The sequence below is a fragment of the Glycine max genome, chromosome 1 (assembly GCF_000004515.6).
Source record: "Glycine max cultivar Williams 82 chromosome 1, Glycine_max_v4.0, whole genome shotgun sequence".
NCBI classification, from domain to species: Eukaryota; Viridiplantae; Streptophyta; class Magnoliopsida; order Fabales; family Fabaceae; genus Glycine; species Glycine max.
The window spans coordinates 19,942,929-19,965,377 of NC_016088.4; the positions used below are offsets into that span (position 1 = coordinate 19,942,929).

General features: G+C 38.8%; 1 non-coding gene across 1 annotated transcript; it reads right to left on the reverse strand.

The window, feature by feature from the left end:
* Positions 1–244: 244 nt before the first annotated feature.
* Positions 245–351, reverse strand: LOC112998042 (small nucleolar RNA R71). The gene has a single exon (XR_003263064.1). It is a non-coding gene; the product is annotated as a small nucleolar RNA R71 (small nucleolar RNA).
* Positions 352–22,449: the final 22,098 nt, after the last annotated feature.

Sequence of the window (22,449 nt, forward strand, 5' to 3'; positions counted from 1 at the left end):
ATTGCTCATGTAAAAGGGGGTTGAATAGTGACACTCCAATTGATAATGGACTTTTCTACATAAACAATTCTAACTTCTGATATTTTTTCCTCAAGCTTAAGCTTGGATATTTTTTCCTCACTCTAATTGATAGGGAAGGCCAAGAATTGACTTCATTCTCATTCTAATCATAGATAGTCTCACATATTGGAATACAGTGGACGAGAAGTTTCTTAAAAGGTAGTTTCCACTTTCATGTTTCATGACAGCTAAAAATGAGATCACTTCATTTTTCCAAAAGGAAGGGGAACCACTCTATGAAGCTTGGGAAATATTCAAGCAATTACTAAGGATGTGTCCAAATCATGGAATTGATTATCTGACTCAAATGCAAACTTTTTGTCAAGGTTTAAGACCTCAGACAAAGCTTATGTTGAATGCTTCTGCAAGTGGAACAATGTATACTAAAATAGAAAATGAAGCTATTGGTTTCATTGAAAACATGATGAAGAATGATTCTTTAATTCATCATGATAGAGGAACTCCACATAAGAAGATAAAAGGAATGTTTGAGATTGATTCACCATCTACATTGCTAGCTCAAAACAAAATTCTCACTCAATAAATTGAAGCTTTTAAAAAAACAGCTTTCACAGGTTCCTCAACAAATTCAAGCCATGCACAATGTGTTAGTTTAGAACCAACCAACATTGATTTGTGATCTTTATGGAGGAGAGTATCCAAATGGTCAATGCTAATATTCCTTATTCTAACACTTTTTTACCGTCAAATGTTAGCAATTAGTATGATATGTTTGTGGAAGCATTGAAACCTATGACCTCCTTATCACTCCAACCTTTATGTCCCTTCCCCCAACCAATAAACCACCTTTTGACTCCCCTTATTCTAACACTTAAAATTCTAACTGGAGAAATAGTCCAATTTTTTGTTGGAGATAAGATGCAGGTTCTTCAAATAGGTCAGCTTTTGAAAGGAAATTATAACCCTCTATGGATCATACATCCAAGATGGAGGAAACTTTGAATCAATTCATGTAGGTATATCTCTTTAACTAAAGAATATTGATGTTTCCATCAAGAATTTGGAGACACAAATGTGACAAAGAGCTAAGCAACTAGCAAAGTAATCAAGTGAAAAATTATCTAGAAACACCCAAACAAATCAAAAGGAACATTGTAAATCCATTACAATAAGGAGTGGTAGGGTGTTAGGTGAAGTGGTGAAAAGAAAATAGAGAAGGAAATAAAAAAAATAGAGAGAAAAATTTGGAAAATAGAAAGGGACTGAAAAAGATAGTGAGGAAGAAAATAAAGAAATAAAATGAGAGAAAAATGAAAATATGAGAGGAAAAGTGATGATAGAAGAAAAGAAAATTCTTTCTAATGGGAGGTTTCCATATTCTCAAGTTGTAACACCCTAAAAGTTACAACTCAACAAGTATGTGCTTGTGTGATTTAATTGTCATTTAATTTGGATTTATTTATTTTAAATAAGGATTATGGGTAATTAAATATGATAGTGATTAATCAAGTAATTAAAAAATAATCTTAATAATGGTTAAGTTGAAACATTGAAAATTTGTGGAGGGAAGTTCAAAATTTGAAAAGTCAAAGATAGACTCATGTTGGTCAAAGTCAATGGGAGATGATTTGGTCAACTCATTAATGATATTGCGATAAATATGTGGAACTTTTGACTACAACACAAAATTAGAGTTTTAATTGCACAATGAACTTAATAATGAGTTTGTAATGACTTTAATTAGTGAAATTGAATGTTCTAAGGTAACTATTAATTAGTGATTCAGAAATTTTAATTGAGGTAATTAAACATAATTGAACTTAATTTGTTTAATTAGTTTAATTACATTAAATTAAGTCTAAAAGTGGGTAATTAAATTTATCGATCAAACGACACTTGTTGTGGGCTAATTAAATTAATTGGAGCTAATTAAATGAGATTATTAATGACTGTAAAATACCCTAACCTTAACCCTAACCTAATGGGCCTCCAAATGCGATTTTTTGAAGGGACCTACCCTAATAAAGGGGCACCAACCCTAATCTAGAGAGATGGATCTCTCTTTTGTTTCAAACTCTCTTTCTTGAGTGTTGGTGTTCTCCTCCTCTCTAGCCCCTTTCCAGCTTTTGTCTAAAAATTTAAACCACAAGAAAGAGGCTTTTGCTACTCAATCTCAACTATCTTAGAGAGGGATTCAGGTTCCTTAAGAAAAACCCATTTTAATGCTTTTTAAGGTTGTGCATCTTTAGGTATGGAGGGGCTTTCCTCTTTTTCCTTTAGGCCATGGTATTTCCATGTTGCTTTCATGATGTTTGAGGTGTAGGGAACCTTGATGGGCCATGGGTATCATGAGTTTGTCAAGAATCTTGAAAATGCTAATTTTTCTATGGTTGGACAAACACTATTTTTTTTTATTTTTAGAAAATACTTTTGTGGTGCTTTTTGGCAATGTGAGACCATGCCATAGTGTTTTGAGGCCTACGGAACCTTTGGAATTTTTAAAAATTATTTCGAGGCTTGTAGTTATTTTTATTGGAATTTTCTTCAAATGAGAGATTTGAATGATATTAAAAGTGACTAGAAATTATGATTCACCAGTACCAATTTTCCCCTAATTCAGATTCCTATGAAATTCCTCCTACAGTTATTATCGATTCCCAAAATCAACTAAAGCCTATGATCAAGGTCCGAAGATGCTCTTTGCCTTAAACCAATACTCCAACAATTATGGATATATCAATTTTAAGTTAAAGGATATAAAAAATTCTAGGGATGATTAGTTAAAGATTAATTAATCTGGGAGATTACCCAAAAGGTTTAATCATGAAATTTGGTGTAAAACATTCTCTACCTAGGTCTCTTAACATACGCAAATCATCAACACAATACATCCAATTAAGCATAGGATTAATTTTAAATAACAATGATCACATAAGAAAGAGGGGGTTCAATAGTGTGTTAATCAAAGATAATGACTTTTAAAGATGTTTTACAGATATTCAAACAAATATATGTGTTGTTAGACAAGTGGCCTCAGATATCTTAAGAAGGGGGGGTTGAATTAAGATATCACAAACTATTTCCCCAATTAAAATTTTATTTCACTTTCTATTCAAGTTATAAATTCCCTTAAAAATGAATTTCTTAAATATTGATTCAAATAGAAAAATTTGAATATGAATATAAAACAATAATAAATAAAGGAGTTTAAGGGAAGAGAGATTGCAAACTCAGATTTATACTGGTTCGGTCACACCCTTGTGCCTACGTCCAGTCCCCAAGCAACCCGCTTGAGAGTTCCACTATCTTGTAAAAGCCTATTACAAGATCTGAACCACACAAGGACAACCCTTCCTCTGTGTTCAGATTTCTTTACAATAAGAGACCCTCGGTCTCTTAATTCTTTTTCAGAATAAAGAAGAAGAGAAGAAGTAATCTCTCTTGAAAGAGATAGATTGAACAATTTGAGCACTCAAATAATTCCTTATTGAATCACAAGTGTTTTGGCCAAGGAATTTTTAAGAGGATGAAACGATTTTGCTTTTTAAGAGGATAAGACCTTTTTGTTCTGAAAAACTCTTGGCAAATTCGTGTCTCAAGTCACATACATATGAGCCTTTGATAGCCATTCAAGAACCAAATGAAAAGATGTGACAATTGAGAATATTTTCTGAAAATCTCCTCTGGTAATCGATTACAGTATGTGTGTAATCGATTACAAGCTTTAAAATTTGAATTAAAAATGTTCAGTAACTGCTGGTAATCGATTACCAAATATGTGTAATTGATTACACAGTGCAAATTTTGAATTCAAATTTTAATAGCTGTTGTAAATTAGTTTTGACCACTGGTAATCGATTACATCCTCTGGTAATCGATTACCAGAGAGTAAATCTCTTGAAAAAGACTTTTTTAACTTAAATTTCTTGGCCAAACCTTTTGCTACTTCAATTGGAATTTCCTTCCGATTTAATGTAATCTTCCTAAGACTCTAGAGACTGTCTTGATCATCCATCTTGAATATCTTTGATTTCTTTGTCTTGAATAAAACTTTGAGAAACATGTAATCCTTTGGCATCATCAAAACATCAGCTTGATCCTTTGTCTACAATCTCCTCCTTTTTGATGATGACAATCCTGAAATCAAGACAAGCTATATACAAGATGATAGCACGTTCACACAACCCTTACTCCCCCTATCTTTTGGCATGTATGCCTAACTTTAATGATTTTAATTGATTTCTAACCCAAGTTCTCTCCCCCTTTGGCAACATAAAAAAGAACTAAGCAACACTATCAATATCCAAACAGAGCCAAACATTAAACCAAAATAAATCCATACATTGTCATAATAAACCAAAACAAAGTCGAGAAATATAATAATAGTGCAAAATTATGAGAACTAGAGCAACAAAAAGCCAAATACACGGCGATAAAACAAAGTACTAATAATACTTAATCACTAATAATACTTAGTCATAATAATAACAAATAACTAAGAGGATGATGGAGGCGATGGTGGTGGATCAAAGCAAGTACGGATGAAGGAGACATCTTCTTCAACTTTGGTGATCCTTGATTCCATGGCATCGAACCGCATGTCGACATGCAATTCCATGGCATCAAACTTGTCACCAACAAAAGTCTGAAGACCATCGAACTTGTCCAAAAGCTTTCGAAGAAGAGAGGAACTATCTTCAGTTCGTAGGTTGCCTTCATCATCAGCGGGTTAAGCACCCTTTTTGACCCAAGAGCCATCATGCTCTTTGCGGTAATCAAAAGAAGCAATCACAGCAGCACCAATTAAAAAAGATCTCTTGATTGGAACATAAGGTTCAGAATCAAGAGGAATTTGAAAATGGCAAAAAAAAGAGTGACAAGGTGTGGATATGGCAATGGAGCATTTAATCGCAATGCCTTATGCATGCGATATCTGACAAGGTGTGCCCAGTCAAGTTGACGCCCGGTATGAAAGGCCCACATGATAACAAGATCTTCCTCAGAAACCTGGGCAAGATTGGAAGATCGTGGAAGCAAAATCCGCACAATCAGATAATGAAGGATGCGGCTTTCAAAAGCCAATGAACCGGCAAGAAGGCGTCCGGTCATATCTGCATGGTTGGTGCAAACCAACTGGCGGGCATCATGTGCAGAGAAATCAAATTTCTAATCGTCATTCAGTGTACCTTCAAATGGTACACCGTCACTGGACAATTGGGTTAAGTCATGGAAAAGGGATTGGTCAATGACCATTTTTATCCCAAAAACCTCAGAAATCAAAGTGTTGTCCTAAATTTCAAGGTTACAATAAAAAGCTTTAACCAATTCAGGATAAACAGGCAATTGTAATGGCATGAAAGGTATAAGACCTAAGTTCTGAAATTCTTGAATGCAATCAAAAGTTTCAGCAGAAAAGAATTCCATATCAATGAACTTAGGGTCGATAATGGAACGAGATGAGAAAAGATTTGAGTACCATTTCTGCTGTTCTTCGGTAGAAAATAGTGTGGAAGAGGATAAGGAGGGTGGAATTGGTGCTGTGGATGCGCTGTTGGTTCCGGGACGATGAGCTCTTGAAGTCGAAGCGGAGGTGGATGAACCCTTACGTTTCTTTGATGATTCTTCCATATGATGGAGTTTTTGCAGATTTCAATCGGTGAAATCAAAAGAAAAATGAAAAAGTAGAAGATTGAAAGTTACGGGAGTCGATTTGATGAAGAAATGAGTAAGATAGGAAGGTTTGGAGGTTTGGGAATGGAGGAACGTCGCAAGGGGGAAGAGGCTGCGCAGGGGTTTCTAAAAAACGTGGTATTTATAGACCAGGACGCATTGTAATCGATTACAAGTAATGGTAATCGATTACAGGTGGAGGTAGCCTACTGGTAATCGATTACATGAATACTGTAATCGATTACAGGCCATCTGTTCTAGTGTAATCGATTACAATATTCATGTAATCGATTACCAGAACAAAACAATAGCCTTTTCCTAAAAGAAAACTTATTTCTAAGTCTAAAAACTTATACTATCTTAAGAGTTAATTATACCAACAAGAAAAGTAAAATAAATTAATCATAAACAAGCGTCATACTTAATCAAAACACAATCAATCAATCATAAACATTACCTATCAAAATCACTAAGGTCTAAAAGACCTAATTCTCTTCTTATTGAAAAGAATATATCTTTTGGGAGAGGTTTTGTAAAGATATCAGCAAGCTAATTCTTTGTATCAACAAACTCTAGCAAACAATCTCCCTTTAGAACATGGTCTCTTAGAAAATGGTGCCTAATTTCTATATGTTTCGTTCTACAATGTTGAACAGGGTTTTTGGATAGATTTATGGCACTATTATTATCACACCGTATAGGTATGCGATCAAGAAGGATACCATAGTCAGATAATTGTTGCTTCATCCATAAAATCTGTGCACAACAACTACCGACAGAAATATATTCCGCTTCAGCAGTGGATAAAGCAACACTGTTTTATTTCTAACTATGCCATGAGACAAGAGCAGATCCAATGAATTGAAAAGTTCCACTTGTGCTCTTTCTATCAGTTTTAGATCCGGCAAAGTCAAAATCAAAATATCCTATTAAGTTACATGTTGAGTTCTTAGGATACCATAATCCTAAATTATTGTTCCTAATAGATATCTCATGATTCTCTTTGCTGCACTCAAATGTTATTGTTTGGGGTTGGATTGAAACCTAGCACACATGCATACACTAAACATAATATCAGGTCTACTAGCAGATAAATAGAGAAGAGATCCGATCATACCTCGATACTGTTTCATATCTATAGATTGACCAGATTCATCTTTATCTAAGTAATAGCTAGTGCTCATCGCTGTAGCCATGTGTTTTGCACTTTCCATCCCAAATATTTTGATCAATTCCTTGCAGTACTTGGCTTGATTGATGAATATACCTCCTTGAGTTTGCTTGATTTGTAATCCCAGGAAGTACTTTAGTTCTCCCATCATTGACATTTCAAATTCACTTTGCATATCAAGGGAGAACTCCTTGCACAATGAATCATCAGTAGATCCAAAAATTATATCATCAACATATATTTGAACCAACAAAATATCAATATGCTTTCTCTTTATGAACAATGTGGTATCCACTTTTCCTCTAGAAAATTCTTTTTCTAAGAGAAAATTGCTTAAACGTTCATACCACGCCCTAGGGGCTTGTTTCAAACCATAAAGAGCCTTTTGCAATTTATAAACATGATTTGGTTTATCCGGGATTTCAAAACCTGGGGGTTGTTCAACATATACTTCTTCTTGAATTAAGCCATTTAGAAAATCACTTTTAACATCCATTTGATAGAGCTTAAAATTCATTATGGATGCATATGCTAAGAGCATTCTAATGGCTTCTAATCTTGCAACTGGAGCATATGTTTCTTCATAGTCTATTCCCTCTTCTTGATTATACGCTTTTGCTACTAACCTAGCCTTATTTCTAATAATTATGCCATGTTCATCTAATTTATTTCTAAAAACCCATTTTGTTCCTATGACAGTATAATTTTCAGGTTTTTCTACTAGTTTCCAGACATTGTTTCTTTCAAATTGATTCAGTTCTTCTTGCATGGCAATGATCCAGTTATCATCTACTATGGCTTCTTTTATATTTTTAGGTTCAATCATAGATACAAAAGCCATATTGTTGCAAAAATCTTTAAGAGAATGTCTAGTTGTTACCCCTTTTGATATATCACCAATAATGTTGTCGAGGGGATGATCTCTTGAGCCTTTCCATTCTCTTGGAAGTTCATTATTTGCTCTAACTCCATTATCTTGAGAATCCTCATTGCTTCCTTCATCTTTTTCTTTAGAGTCATTTCCATGAATATGTGTATCTTCTAAGGAATCTGAAATATCATCTAAAGGATCCTTCCTTGGAAGAATGGCATTAGACTCATCAAAGCAAACATGTATAGACTCTTCAATTGTCATGGTTCTTTTATTATATATGAAGATGTGAGATGTTTGGTTTTCTGCCATTGAACAATTCATATGGAGTTTTCTTTAAAATGGGTCTGTCATACCCTAATTTCGTCCTGAGATTATTACTTGATGACATGCAACCTTTGGTTAGCCGCTTTGAGATACTTGGCGTCCTTTGTTGCACAATAAATGAAGTCCCGAGACGTGTCGGAAATCAAAAGGAAGCAGGCTTACGTGATCCGTGAAATTCCGTAATGTGGCGGAAATCGAAAAGAGGTGTTTTTGCGCAATCCGTGAGTTTCCGTAACTTCTTCGAAAGCTAAAAAAGAGTAAATATATAATCCGTAAGGATTCGTAACCTTGCGGAAGGAAAATAAGTATCGTTACGAAATTCGTAAAGTTTCATAACGTTACGGAAAAAGAATTACCAAAAAAAGTAGAAGGGGGGTGCATTTAGTAAAAAGGGGGGTACAAATAGCAATCAGGCCCACTTGGGCCTTCCAGATTCTTCCTCCAGAAGGCTATTGCTTCTGGAAGAAGCAACCTTGCTCGCCTGGGTGAGCTGGGTGGCAAGCTCCTCCCCTATTTTGCTACAAATTGGGGGAGGAATGAAGAAGGAAGGGGTTCAGCCTTCTTGGCACTTCGTATTCTCTTAAATTTGCTGAGGAAAATTGTTTCCGTGAAGAAAATCCAAGCCGAGGCGTTTCCGTAACGTTTCCGTGAGTAATTACGCGAAGATTTTCAACTGGTAAGTACCTTAAACTGAGCTTTTCAATTCATTCTATGTACCCGTGGTGGTCCACATTTTGTTTCATGTATTTTTATTCTCGTTTTCATTTACTTTCCGTACCCCCTTTTGACGTGCTTCAGTCATTTATTTAAGTCGTTTCTCGCCTAATCTAAAAATAAAATAAATTCCCACCGATCATTTGAATTGTATCATCCGTTAATTTCTGTTAAAATGAATTCCGACCGTTCGGTCGTGCCGTAACCACGTTGGAAATAAAAAAAGAGGTAAAATAATAATATAATAATCATAAAATACCTTTTAGTAAAATAAAGCGAAAAATCAATCGGACGTTTTCTCTTTGGGATCTCTCATTCTTAATTGAATTGACTAATAACTAAAGTGAAACTAAGGCTAAAATCAACTCGCCTAGTCAAGCTCGTCCACAAAAAAAAGGGTTTTGAAAGTTTATCATTTCAGTTTCTTACCAAGTAAAATGGATCATTTTTAAGGTCCAACACCTTAAAATGATCACCTTTCAAGTAAAAAGAATCGCTTGATTCACGCTTAAGGAAGAACTACGTAGGTCTGATTTCCTCTTCGATGGAGGGTACGTAGGAGCAAAAGCCCCGCTTTTGTCGACCTCAAAAAATAAAAAGGAATAAAAGGTAAGATAACACAAATTCACAATTCTAAAAAATAGGTTGTTGTCCTTTGAGACAAACGTGAGAGGTGCTAATACCTTCCTCAAACATAAATACAACTCCCGAACTTAGAATTTTCATTTTGACCGGTTTCCTTCGGTTTTTCCGACGTTTTCCACAAATAAATGTTGGTGGCGACTCCACGCATATTTCCTCCTTTGGAAAGCGCACCCGTGAGCCTCGCCTCGCTCGCCCGCAAAAGGGCATGTTGCGACAGTTGGCGACTCCATTGGGGACTTTTTGTGAGTTAGGCCTATTTTAAGGAATTATGGAATTGTGAAACTTTGTGTGTGCATTTTTTTGAACTGTGTAAAATGTAAATAGCTGTTTTCTATTTCATATTCTTTACACTGCATTCTAAGCATCCACGGGTTTGAGTAAAAATGGGGCCCTATACCTGGGTTCATGGGAATCTAAGGAGTGGAGGTGAATCTATGATCATGCTAGGTCTCCGACTTGCTTGATAATAGTGAAACCTCGTCTAGAGCTTTCTCTCTTTATAATATGTTGTCGCTGGTATTCCATACCGCCACAATATTATTATCTTGAGTGATGATACCTCTAGAAAACAGTCGTGTGAGCTATGAATCGTTAGGAGTAGTTATTAGAGACCCCTAGATATTATCCTATAGGTCCCTAAAATAGGGGCACGAAGCAAACACGCTGCGTGCCATTTTAAACACTGTCATGCATATAACCTAAAGGTCATGTACGCCTTTGTTGTATGATTATTTGAGGATATTGCCATGCTGTGTAAATCCCCCTGTTGCGCTTTTGCGCATCTGCATCATGCCGTCACACATGTGTTGTATGTGGGTCTCATCTTTTGTCGTGGGAAGTCGGAAGATCCATATCATCTTTGTAACTACACACATGGGGCACTGCGCCCCCAAATGCACAAGTAAGAGAGATGATTTTTTGGGCTCTCGTGTCCGTAAATGCATTCATATCATGCATCGCATAAGCATCTCTTCATGGCATCATAATGAACATATCGTTCCTACATTTGTTCGTTATCATATTCCAGCATGAGTCATTGCATCATCATGCATATGTGTTCAACAAAATTTTTTGATCTACAAATTGCATACTAATTGTTTTCATGTTTGCTCATGCGTGACCCTTGCGTTTTCCCCTGCAAGACAAAAACAAAAAAAAAGCGCGAAAATTCACGCTGCATCCTTAGTTGCATATATTCGGTACCATGAGCCAACCGTGTTGGGATCATAAACCCATTTCACTTAAAAACAAAATGATTGAACATGGTACCTAATGCATGGTTAACTAAGAAAGGATGTTTCTTCGGGTATCTCAATCTCATAATTACATTTTCCATGCATAGCATGCGTATTCTCGAGTCTTTCATCCCTATGAAATGTTGTTGAAGTATTGGCGATCAAAATTGCCATTCCCTGGGTTATGGGGTTGAACCAAGCTCGTGCTTTTACGAAAAGGTTCATCGAGTCAAGTTGAAGTAAGGAAGTAACCATCTTGCAAAATTGGGGCAAAAGATGGATCGTGTTACATCATTGCTTCGTCTTCTGCCAAACACGTTTAAGATTGTTGATATCCTTGTTACTTCTAGCTTCACCTTGACAAAGATGTCATGGACCATGTTGAAAATCAAAATTGATGTCCTGCGTAAAAATTCATAATACTTCAACTGTGCATCATTCGCATACATCCGTGCTTTTCATTGGTTGCTTTGTTCATTACATTCTTTCCTTGAAAAATAAAATAATAATAAAAAAAAAGAACTTAATCATTGTTATAAAAAAAAAAAAACACATGCTTTACGGTGCCTTTACCGAACCCGTGCTAGAGCTAGAGTAATGGGTAAAGTGGAGGAGGTACAAGAGTAGATGGAGGCCGACATGGAGGCCATGAAAGAACAAATGGCCACAATGATGAAGGTCATGATGAGTGTGAAGAAGATAATAGAAGCCAATGCGGTTGCAATTGCCGCTACCAGCGTTGTTGCTATGGGGAACCCGATGTCCCCATTCGGCATCAACCAAATGAATCATCCAACCTCAGATATGGTAGGCAAAGATTCGGGAAGTACGGGCGGCCCCCATGATGTGCAAATTCAAAACGAGCACGCCTTCCCGCCATATGGCTTGCCTCTCAACTATACGCCACCCAATGTAGCGTACACTCCCAATAAGAATGTCAATAACTCCACTCCTATACCCATTGAGAGCCAACAACCCCGAACTGATCATGCACATGTCTCTTAAACCGTGGGGGAGACACATGAAATTCCCCATCACAATCTAGCCGACTTCGAGCCTTGGCTCGAATATGCCACTGAAGGGCAAGCAGTTGGTGGCATACCCCTTGAAAACACTTCGGAAGGCCCTCAGTATCACCCCCAGCTACACCTCTTGCATTCCACGACAAGTAAAAACCCTCATGCTATGGCAGAAATGGGAAAGTTGGATCATCTAGAGGAAAGGCTCAGGGCCATTGAAGGAGGTGAAGATTATGCCTTTGCTAACCTAGAAGATTCGTTCCTAGTACCCAATATCATCACCCCTCCCAAGTTCAAGGTGTTGGACTTTGACAAGTACAAGGGGACTATTTGCCCCAAGAACCATCTAAAGATGTATTATCGGAAGATGGAGGCATACGCAAAAGATGAGGAATTGCTGATACATTCCTTCCAAGAAAGTCTTACTGGGGTAGCTGTTGCCTGGTACACTAACTTGGAACCTTCCCGCGTCCATTCTTGGAAGGACCTAGTGGTTGCCTTCGTTAGGCAGTGTCAGTATAATGGCTTCGGATAGGATGCAATTACTGAACATGTGCAAAAAAGGGGGCACAGAACTTTCAAAGAATGCGCCAAAAGGTGGAGGGATCTAACAGCCCAAGTGGCACCCCCAATGATGGAAAGGGAGAGCATAATCGTGATAGTAGACACATTACCAGTATTCTACTATGAAAAGATGGTGGGCTACACACCTTCAAGCTTTGATGATATGGTCTTCACCGAAGAAAGGATCAAAGTGGGTCTAAAAAGAGGCAAATCTGATCATCATGCTTTGATAAATGCAAAAAAAAAAAAAAACTAGGGCAAATGAAGAGGGTGAGAATGAGGGAGAAGCCCATGCTGTGACTGCCATTCCTATACAGCCAAGTTTCCCACCAACCCAACAATGTCATTACTCAGCCAATAACAAACCTTCTCCGTACCCACCACCCAGTTATCCACAAAGGCCATCCCTAAATCAACCACAAAGTCTGTCTACCGCACTTCCAATGGCAAACATCACCTTTAGCACAATCCAAAAACACCAACCAAGAAATGAATTTTGCAGCGAGAAAGCCTGTAGAATTCACCCCAATTCTAGTGTCCTATGCTGACTTGCTCCCATATCTACTTGATAATTCAATGGTAGCCATAACCCCAACCAAGGTTCATCAACCTCTATTTCTCCGAGAATACGAATCGAACGCAACGTGTGCTTGTCATGGAGAAGCCCCGGGGCATTCCATTGAGCATTGTCGGGGCCTGAAGCATAAGGTGCAAGGTCTAATTGATGCATGCTGGCTGAAATTTAAGGAGAATCGCATGTAAATCCTGACATTGACAAGAGACGCCACACATGGGGCAATTTTGAAAGCTGTTGTTAGATGTCTCTAATGACTCATTAGGATTTTCAACTTTCACCGGAATTGGGTGCAAGCCATTGGTCTATTTGCTCAAGCGACCTGTGCTCCTGAGTTTGGACTTCCAAGACCGTTCAATCAGAGATTACTCATCTTGCACGTTGGTGGGGCTGCCGTAAAACAACAAGTAAAGTTCAAAACAAATAAGTTTCAAAATAAAAAAAAAGGTTCAAAAAGAAAAAGAAAAAAAAAGCATTTGATTGGCTGTGTTTTCAAGATGTTCATGTGACCTTATTTTATCATTCCGGAAAGTTTGTCTTTTAGAGAGAAGTGAGTTATCAAGAATAGGATGTTGGACAAATGGCCCCAGTTACCTTAAGAAAAAAAAGGGGGTTGAATTAAGATACAAAGGCTATTCCCCAATTAAACTTTCACTCTCTCTTTTTGGACTAACAATGCACCCTTAACATGAATTATTCAAAAGACAATTCAAAATAAACTTCTTTAAAGCAAAAGATAAATAGCAATAAATAAAAGAAGTTTAAGGGAAGAGAGGAATGCAAACTTGATTTATATTGGTTCAGCCACTTCCCGTGCTTACGTTCAGTCCTCAAGCAACCCACTTGAGATTTTCCACTCTCTTTGTAAAATTTCTTCTACAAAGTCTGAACCACACAGGGAAAACCCTTCCCTTGTGTTCAAGAATCCTCTACAACAAGAGACCCACGGTCTTTTAAATCCCTTTTCAGAAATAAGAAGAAGAGAAGAAGAAATCTCTCTTAAAAGAGACAGATTGTACAAGGAAAATCAATCAAAATTCCTTATTGAATATGCAAGTGGTTGACCAAGGGATCTTTTTGAGAGGATAAGACAGTTTAGTTCAGAAAAACTCTTAATCTTTTGAGAGGATAAAACTTTTTGGGAAATGAAAACTCCCTTTAAATTCGTGTTTCCAAGTCACCTTTGATGGCCATTCATAAAACATTTGATAGATGTGACTCTTGGAAATTATTTTATGAAAATCCCCTCTGGTAATCGATTACAAGACTTGTGTAATCGATTACAGGTTTTAAAAATTTGAATTAAAACGTTCAATAAACTGCTGGTAATCAATTACCATCCATGTGTAATCAATTACACGTTATAAATTTTGAATTCAAATTTCTAGTGACTGTTATAAACATTTTCAGTTGCTGGTAATCGATTACCAGAGAGCAAATCTCAATTTGAAATGATAGAATTCTTTGGTCAAACCTTTTGTTTTTTCAATTTGGAAACTTCTTCCTAAAGATTCTTGAGATCAACTTGATCATATATCTTGATTTTCTTGGATTCTTGTCTTGAATAAAACTTAGAAGCACTTGATCCTTTAGCATCATCAAGACATCAAAACATCTTGCTTCTACATAGGAGTCATTTGGCTTAATCCATCAACTGAAAAATCCTTCAACTATTTCTCGTCCTTGGAAAATTCTTTTTACAAGAATCAACTGCTTCTTTCATTCTTCCTCACTACGAGGTTGTGAAAACAAGACAACAATTGGTACCTCTAAGCCCTACACTGGGGCAATGAAAGGCACCATGCAAAAACCTCAAGCGAACCTAGGGGTAGATTAGAAGTTTTCACCCAATAGGTTCCCAGCTACAAGGTCATGACGAAAGATAACAATTGGTACCTCAAAGCCTTACACTGGGGCAATGAGGGGCATCACGCATGAGCCTCAAGTGAACATAGGGGCAGATCAAAAGTTCTCACCCGTCGATGTTTTTATACAAGAAAAAAAAGGGGGGAGACAAACCCTGGAATTTCAATAGATTGATTAAACGTCAAACGGCTCCATTGTCGTCACTCCAAATGGTCAAGTAACTAAATCAAACAGAACATACACTCTGAGGGAGTTCCTGGAGAGATTTGCAAAAGATAGGATAAGGTTGCATGAATTATCACCTTTTTCAAAAGGACAATCAATCTGTGTTTCCCAAAAAGATTAAATCAAAATCAAAATCACAAAATAGGGAAAGAATGTCATGAACATTGTACAACTTTCCATTGCATTGCATTGTTTCATATGAGGTCAGCGTTACCAAGTTTCACAACAAAGGTTGCATGCGTCTGCATCCCTAAAAATCATGTTAACTGCATAGATTTCCTACATCTCGTGTCCAATCTTGTTGGATGACCGGCCCTCTCGATGAGTCGATCTCTTGCTTTCTCATAAAGGTGGACCCTTGGGTACTAGTACCTATCACCTTTAGAGGACAATATGTCCTTGCCATCAGAGGACTGCACATCCTCGCCTGCAGAGGGCTGCACGCCCTCGCCTTTGGAGGGCTACGCGCCCTCATTTTCAGTGTGCTCCATATCCACACCTTAGGAGAATATAAGGTCCTTTGCCCTTAGATGCTTAACCGAGACTTGTGCTCCCGGTTAAGGGGCCAGTAGTTTCCTTTTATCAGTTCCTGGGCCATCCCCTGGTATTGGAGGGCGACCAACTGTGCGAGCACATCCAGAGAGGGAGGCTATCACGCATCTGCTATGCATACCGAGGCAAGATTTCACCCGTGCCGCTGCAAAAAGACGAGTGCGGATCGTGCGCATCAACATGACCACTCTTATATGGATATGGATGACGTTGCTATTTAGCAATATTCTGCCCAGCGACCACAATGTCAATCTCCCCCTGCAGATGTATCAGTTGGTCTGTGCCGTCATGACATAGGTAAGTATGCACATGGCTCAATTGATTTCTGATGTCATCTATTGTTTGTAGGAATCGCGCCCACAAGACGCCCAGTGGACCTGAAGAAGTCCAACAGGGCCCTGGGGTTTCCAGCTCTGGTTACGGGCCTCTGTAGTCCTATAGGGTGCCCGTTCCCCCCGGCAAGGTCACGTCATCATGACATAGGTAAGTATGCACATCGCTCAACTGATTTCTGATTTCATCTATTGTTTGCAGGGATCGCGCCTGCAAGACACCTAGTGGACCCGAAGAAGTCCAACAGGGTCTTGGAGTTGTCAAGCTCTAATTACGGGTCTCTGTGAGTTCTACGGAGTGCCTGTCGCCCCCAGCAAGGTCATCAGGCCCCCTACTAATCGAGCTTTCATCAAGAAGTACTGCGTCCCCAGGCAGGCGCAGGGCAAAACGCCACAGCAGCCTGGGGATGGCTGACAGCGGGCAACAGACGCACCACCATCACCTCTAGAGTTCACCTCAGCTCATCCACAAAAAGGTTAGAGCATTGCTTACGACCCGTGGCCGACCAATAGGCGACCAAGTCCAAAGCCAAAGGTAAGCAAAGTACTAGGTCAATGACCGACAAGCAATCACGCGTCCAGCTCAAGACGTTAAAGAAGCGCTACTAGGAGGCAACCTAGTACCTTTTAAATCTCTGCTTGTTATTTGATCACTTTTGTTTCTCAAGTCATAGCAGGACACACCTAGTTGCTCATGATCCTAGGAATTTAAATAAAACAAGCACAAGCTCGGAAGGTAGTCATACCTCGCAAAAAATACTTCACAAAATATATATATATATGTATGTTTAGGTAGCAAGATACCTTGGAGATGCATGTATATAGCAAAAATATCTGACAAAACATATATATGTATGTTTAGGTAGAAAGATACCTTGGATATGCATGTATATAGCAAAAATACCTCACAAAAATATACACATGTTTAGGTAGCAAAATACCTCATGAAAAAAAAAAAACAACAACAGAAAACAGAAAAGTAAAATATTGTCTAGCTGAAAAGCCAACATGATTTTGAGAAAGGATAACTTCCAGCTTTTCTTTGGAAAAAAAATTCACTGATCATAACCAGTTTTTGAATGAAAATATGTGTATACGCCTGAAGGGTGAATGCTGTGAAAATTTTCCCGAATGCCCAAAATGGACTCGGATGAATGCACAAATTGATAAAAGAACATATTTTGGAAACATTGGGTTGACTAAAAATAGAGGAAATGAATCCTGAGCCCTAGCATCACATGACCATAAAAATTTGACACTTGAGTGTCCACGTAGATGCATGCATAACTAGTTTTGCATAAAATTTCCAAATCATCATTGTTGCACTTGTGTCATGGAAATAATGTAGGACATCCCCTTTATCCCTGAACCGCTGGCCAAAACCTGACATATATCATGACCAGCCATTCTACAAGCCTTGAGCCAAAATCCCAACTTATCATAAACCTTGACCGAGGGTGAGAATGTCAATCCTTGCCCTCGGAAAACAACAACAAAAAAAAAAGAAAAAAAGAAAAAAAGAAAAGAAAAGAAAAATTCCCAATCAAAGAGTGGGAGAAAGAAAAAATTATCGATCAAGGATCGGAAGAAAACAGAAGAAACATGCAGAAAGGTCTTTAGACCAACAATATCTGAACAATACAGAACTGTCACCAAATAAACTAAAAAAAAAAAGGAGAAAGGAAACCACGACCTAAAGTGGTCCTCTCCCTTTGATTGCCAACCAAAATCTTGTGCGCTAGCGACTTTCTCGCCCCGCATTAAACAAAAACAGAAAAGGAAAAGGCCCAAAAACACTCAAAGCCAAATTTCCCACCAAAAGAACCCATTCCCAAGGAAAGTCCTATTGATCCATGATCATACATGTAATCTTTGATTTGATAGGAAATGATTTGCAAAGTCAAGTCATGACATATCTATGGTTAGGAATTAGGATAAAACACTTACCTGTGTGAGATTGATACACTTTGAGTGATTTTCTCCTATTTTTGTTGGACCCAGTGTTTCCTCCAAATGGTCTTTTAGAAACGAAATGCTAACATCCAAAATCTCATTTATGGTTATGAGAAAATTTCATTAGCATACTCTCCTTCCCCGATAGACACATTGTTTTTCATCCAAAAGCATATGTTGTTCTAATCAGGTGGATGTTTTGTCTCTTTACTAAAGCATGTTCGCATTTTAGTAAAGAAAACACCGAGACTATTTTTAGTCCCACAATTATCAAGAACTACGTAGGTCTGAGTTCCTCATCACAAATTGAGGATACGTAGGAGCAAAAGCCCTGCTTTTGTCGACCACCCCACTTTTTGTTATCGTGACCCAAGAGTCCGGTGGCATGCGGAGCCACATGACCGTGGGATCCCCAGATTCATGTTCTTTTTATGTTTCATCCTTTATCATTTACATGTTATTTTATTTCTATGACTTGAGGGACTAATGTTTGTTTTTTGTTGTTGTGATTGTCATTGGTTTTGTGCATATATTTTGTTTGGACTATTGCGTTAGTGCTTTCTTCGTTGTTGTCAATAGTGTTTGTTGAAATTCCGGAACCGTGTAGAGTTTTTCATTTAGGAACGTCCTCCTAAAAATAAAATGAACCAAAAATCCTGATAAAAAGAAAGAAGCGTTGTCAATAAATGTCATGTTCATAAAGAAAAGAAAAAGGTTTTTGTTTATATATATGTAAAAGGAAAGTGTGTATAAAAGGATTTCGTGTGTGTAAACAATGTGTGAAAAGAGATTCCTGTGTGTGTAAACGACGAGTGTATATAAAGAAACTTTTGTATAAACGACGGGTATGTGTGAGAAAAAAAAAACAACGAAAAAAAGAGAGATCTTTGAGCATGAATAAGGTTTGTATATAAACCGTGTTGACGTAAAGAGAAAGAGTTCTAATGCGTGTACAGAAAAAGTTCATCATATACAAGAATGTTGGTGTACAAAGAAAAGTTTTCCTCGTAGAGGGCCATGGGTGTATAGTTTTGTGAATATAAAAAATTCAAAAAGGAAAAAGAAAGGAAGACCTCGAAAGTCGACATGTTATAGTTAGGAAGCATAAATCATTCATAGAGAGCAAACATATCTTCTGGAAACAAGAGACTGACGCTAAGATTTTATTTTCCTGAATAAACGAGATAAGAATGGATGAATTCGTTGAACTGATGAAAGAACATAATTGGGAAACGTTGGGTCTGTTTGTGTAAATTCCCAACCGTAGTATCACAATGCCATGAACGGGATGCTTGAGTGCCTACCTGGCTGTAGCCATGACTAATTTTGCACGTTGTTTTCAAATCATCATTGTCACGCGTGCCTTGTGGAATAATATGGAAGTTCGGCCCGAGACCGACACCTTGACACCCAAATTTGTTTTACCCCAGATATCAAGATCGGGCTCCCACAATAAAAGCCCCCATTGAGACACAACCTTAGAATTTTTTGAACCTTGGCCTATCAAAAGAATCCTCATCCTTTCCCCCGAAGCAAGGGACAGCGGAATCTCCTAAAGGGAAAGCAAATAGGATGCTAAAACCCGATTTCCCAAAGAAAGGAATGGAGAAGGAGAAGTGAAAAGGAAGAAAAGGAAGAAATGGAAAGAAAGAAAAAGAAAAAAGATGAAAACAAAGAAAAGAATAATAAAAAAGAAAGAAAAAGGAGGATTCCCGATCGAAGATCGAAAGGAAATGAAAATGGAAAAGATCGGAGGAAAATAGAGTAATTCTCGATCAATGAAAGAAAGGGAATGGAAAATCTTCAGACCAGATAAATTTTCGGCAAGATATGTGACTGTCGGCAAAGGAAAACCCATTTTTGTCTCTTCCTTTCGAATTGCCATTCAAAGTCATTCTCGACTGGCGATATCCCGCCCCACATAAAAGGAAAAGACCGAAACACTCAGCTTCCTCTCCAAAAACACAGCCCTCGAGAAAATCCTATTGGTCCGTGATCGTACGTTTGATCTTTGATTCGATAGGAAATCATGTACGAAATAAAGTCATGGTGCAGTTATGGTTTGGGAATAGGGTGAAACACTTGCCTATGTGAGTTTTTATACACTATGAGTGATTTGTTTTCAGCTTAGCCCGATGTTTCCCCTGCATGCTCATTTAAAAGCTAAATGTTGACATCCTGCCCTTCATTTTCGGTTACAAGGAAGATTACCCTTGGCATGAGTATATTGTTTCTCTAAGATATGGTCTTCTTGCGAATGATTTATTTTTCTTTGCAAAAAGCATGTTTGCCTTTTTTTAGGTGAAAAAAAACCGGTGGACCATTCGGTCCTGCCTACCCTTTTTCGGAGCCCCATGAATTGTGTTTTCGTTCATGCATCCTCCACCCACGAGTTTGGAGCCATGCGTAGTGATTGCTTAGTGCAATTCTCCATTCTCTACCCCTTTTTCAAGGCCCCATGAATTGCGTTTTCGTTCTTGCATCCTCCACCCACGAGTTTGGAGCCATGCGTAGTGATTGCTTAGTGCAATTCTCCATTCTCTACCCTTTTTTCGGAGCCCCATGAATAGCGTTTTCGTTCATGCGTCCTCCACCCACGAGTTTGGAGCCATGCGTAGTGATTGCTTAGTGCAATTCTCCATTCTCTACCCTTTTTTCGGAGCCCCATGAATTGCATTTTCGTTCATGCGTCCTCCACCTACGAGTTTGGAGCCATGCGTAGTGATTGCTTCGTGCAATTCTCCATTCTCAACCATTTTTTCGGAGCCCCATGAATTGCGTTTTCGTTCATGCGTCCTCCACCCACGAGTTTGGAGCCATGCGTAGTGATTGCTTAGTGCAATTCTCCATTCTCTACCCTTTTTCGGAGCCAATGAATTGCGTTTTCGTTCATGCATCCTCCACCCACGAGTTTGGAGCCATGCGTAGTGATTGCTTAGTGCAATTCTCCATTCTCTACCCTTTTTCGGAGCCCATGAATTGCGTTTTCGTTCATGCATCCTCCACCCACGAGTTTGGAGCCATGCGTAGTGATTGCTTAGTGAAATTCTCCATTCTCTACCCTTTTTCGGAGCCCATGAATTGCATTTTCGTTCTGCGTCCTCCACCTACGAGTTTGGATTCATGCGTAGTGATTGCTTAGTGCAATTCTCCAGTTCTCAACCATTTTTTCGGAGCCCCATGAATTGCGTTTTCGTTCATGCGTCCTCCACCCACGAGTTTGGAGCCATGCGTAGTGATTGCTTAGTGCAATTCTCCATTCTCTACCCTTTTTCGGAGCCCATGAATTGCGTTCATGCATCCTCCACCTACGAGTTTGGGGCCATGCGTAGTGATTGCTTAGTGCAATTATCCATTCTCTACCCTTTTTCGAAGCCCATGAATTGCGTTTTCGTTCATGCGTCCTCCACCCACGAGTTTGGAGCCATGCGTAGTGATTGCTTAGTGCAATTCTCCATTCTCTACCCTTTTTTCGGAGCCCCATGAATTGCGTTTTCGTTCATGCGTCCTCCACCCACGAGTTTGGAGCCATGCGTAGTGATTGCTTAGTGCAATTCTCCATTCTCTACCCTTTTTTCGGAGCCCCATGAATTGCATTTTCGTTCATGCGTCCTCCACCTACGAGTTTGGAGCCATGCGTAGTGATTGCTTCGTGCAATTCTCCATTCTCAACCATTTTTTCGGAGCCCCATGAATTGCGTTTTCGTTCATGCGTCCTCCACCCACGAGTTTGGAGCCATGCGTAGTGATTGCTTAGTGCAATTCTCCATTCTCTACCCTTTTTCGGAGCCAATGAATTGCGTTTTCGTTCATGCATCCTCCACCCACAAGTTTGGAGCCATGCGTAGTGATTGCTTAGTGCAATTCTCCATTCTCTACCCTTTTTCGGAGCCAATGAATTGCGTTTTCGTTCATGCATCCTCCACCCACAAGTTTGGAGCCATGCGTAGTGATTGCTTAGTGCAATTCTCCATTCTCTACCCTTTTTCGGAGCCCATGAATTGCGTTTTCGTTCATGCATCCTCCACCCACGAGTTTGGAGCCAATGGTAGTGATTGCTTACTGCAATTCTCCATTCTCTACCCTTTTTCGGAGCCAATGAATTGCGTTTTCGTTCATGCATCCTCCACCCACGAGTTTGGAGCCATGCGTAGTGATTGCTTAGTGAAATTCTCCATTCTCTACCCTTTTTCGGAGCCCATGAATTGCGTTTTCGTTCATGCATCCTCCACCCACGAGTTTGGAGCCATGCGTAGTGATTGCTTAGTGCAATTCTCCATTCTCTACCCTTTTTCGGAGCCCATGAATTGCGTTTTTGTTCATGCATCCTCCACCTACGAGTTTGGGGCCATGCGTAGTGATTGCTTAGTGCAATTATCCATTCTCTACCCTTTTTCGAAGCCCATGAATTGCGTTTTCGTTCATGCATCCTCCACCCACGAGTTTGGAGCCATGCGTAGTGATTGCTTAGTGCAATTCTCCATTCTCTACCATTTTTTCGGAGCCCCATGAATTGTGTTTTCGTTCATGCGTCCTCCACCCACGAGTTTGGAGCCATGCGTAGTGATTGCTTAGTGCAATTCTCCATTCTCTACCCCTTTTTCAAGGCCCCATGAATTGCGTTTTCGTTCTTGCATCCTCCACCCACGAGTTTGGAGCCATGCGTAGTGATTGCTTAGTGCAATTCTCCATTCTCTACCCTTTTTCGGA